Source organism: Callospermophilus lateralis, unplaced genomic scaffold (assembly GCF_048772815.1).
Source record: "Callospermophilus lateralis isolate mCalLat2 unplaced genomic scaffold, mCalLat2.hap1 Scaffold_63, whole genome shotgun sequence".
In the NCBI taxonomy this organism is placed as follows: Eukaryota; Metazoa; Chordata; class Mammalia; order Rodentia; family Sciuridae; genus Callospermophilus; species Callospermophilus lateralis.
In genome coordinates this window covers 3601664-3603792 of record NW_027514713.1, presented here as the reverse complement: position 1 = coordinate 3603792, position 2129 = coordinate 3601664, and the positions used below count along the sequence as shown (strand labels likewise).

Sequence of the window (2129 nt, the reverse complement as noted above, 5' to 3'; positions counted from 1 at the left end):
TGTTTTGCTTTGCTTTGTAGTGTGCTTAGTGAGGTGTCTGAAGTGTTGCTTGTGCATATGTTTGTGATCTTTAGAAATACTTTTTTGCAAGAAGCTATTTTTAAAGCAAGTGATAAAGAAACCCCAGAACACTGAAGCCTTGGAGCAAAGCAAAATCTGAGTCTCAGGAGGTTGCTCATCACTGAGCCAACTTGTCTGCTTGCCAGCTGACTGGGCCCCATCTATTGTTATGTCTTACTCAAGTAGGTCAGGATTGGGCTGCTTATAAATGAAGACAGACAATAAATTTGTAAAGAGACCCAGTAACAGCTTTAACATTAAGAAGTAAATGTAATTCTCACAATAAAATATGATAGGCCAGCCTTCCCAAGATGACCACTCGGTGACAAAGGACTGGTCATAACTTCTTCTTCTTTTATATTTATTTATTTATTTATTTATCTATCTATGTATCTATCTATCTATTTATTTATTTATTTTTACAGTTTATAAATAGTTCTCTTAATGACTGCAGATATGTAAGGCTGTTTGGTAGTATTCATAAATATCACAGTTATGGTGTTTTTTTATTGATTTGTAGTCTTTAATAATTATAAGGAGTGTAAAAGTCTGTCAAACCAGTAAGACTGCATTTATGCATATAATTTTTTTCAGGATTATTGGTAACCTGGGCCTATTTTGCCTAAATAACTTTGCCTCCTTGTCTTACAAGGCCCAAATCCCTCACATTCACCTCAATGACTATACCCAAAGTTGTATATTGTAGGGATGAAGGATTCTTTTTCACCCCAAGTATTGGGTAGGCAAAAGGTGGCTTTCAGTTCAGGATGTGTTACATGGGCCTTGTTGAGATGTAAGCCCACTGGTCTCATGAATCTGTCATGTTTAGGTGTTTTCTTGTAAAGCCTTCTCCAACAAAGCAGACTTGAGCAATCCTCCTCTTCCAGGCCTTCTTTATTCTCTTTCCTGTTTGAATCACTTTTAAGACTTCTGTTTCTTCCTGAGCACCAACTTTGGGAAGGGGGGCTTCTCCTCCTTCCCCCCTTCTCTTTTCTTTTTTTGTTTAATCATGTTGAAAAGTACTTTCGCTTGGGTCTGTCCCTCTTTGTCCAGGAGATAGGCTGGTACTGCTCCCTGGGGAGTCTTTTCAGCCATTCTTTTGTTTGGTATTTCTCTTTTCATGCATCTTTGTCATTTGTACTTTCTCTGCATGGTAGAGTTTGGCCTTCAGACCAATCTTATTTATTTATTTTTCCCTTCTTTAAAATGTTCTCCACTTTCCTTCTTCCTCTTTTTCTCATGGTAATCCAAATGATATCCATATTTATGGTGTAATTCAGTATATTCATTTTGTGGCATGGTGACAGCCACAGAGCTGCGAGCATAGCCTCCAGGGCCAGAAGCAGCTCTCAATTTCCAGGTACCAAAGACCCAGGAGCTGGCTCCTTGCAGCACAGAACAGGAAAGAGCTTTAAAACTGCAGGGTGAGGAGCACTCATGTGCATCCTTTCTGAGCCTCTCTTTAAACCAGCTGGCCATGATTTATTCTTTTTAAAAAAATATTTATTTCTTTTAATTGTACACAATGTCTTCATTTATTTTTATTTATTTATTTTTATGTGGTGCTGAGGATCGAACCCAGAGCCTTGCAGGATCCAGGCAAGCTCTCTACTGCTGAGCCACAACCCCAGCCCCTGTCCATGATTTATTCTGACGGGATAAAAAATGAGTTGACCAGATTTGGGAAGATATTGTGCTCTTTGGTCCTCAGGTTCCATATCTGGGAAATGGGATAATACTACCCCCAACACAGTGCTGTTTGGGAATTCAGTGTGATAGTGTCCAAGGATATAGCAGGGACCAGTATGAGAGACAAGATTTTAGAACAGAAAAATGATGGTTTTTCAGAGCTGGGCATGGGTAGATTTGATGACTCAGCTCTACTATTATTAACTATGAGACCTCACTCTTTATTTACTCACCTGTACAGTGGGACCAACAATACCTGTTCTACAAGTTTGTTACTAATATTAAATAAGACACTGTGCCCAATGATACAATGTAACAAAAGACTGACCATGAAAGTTAAAATATCTAGTTCTATATGGTATCTGCCTGAAATGATCTTT

The 2129-nt window shown here is 38.6% G+C and overlaps 1 pseudogene; it reads right to left on the bottom strand.

Annotated features, from left to right (window-relative positions):
• Nucleotides 1-612: 612 nt before the first annotated feature.
• Nucleotides 613-1359, bottom strand: LOC143405226 (ribosome biogenesis protein NSA2 homolog pseudogene; annotated as a pseudogene).
• Nucleotides 1360-2129: the final 770 nt, after the last annotated feature.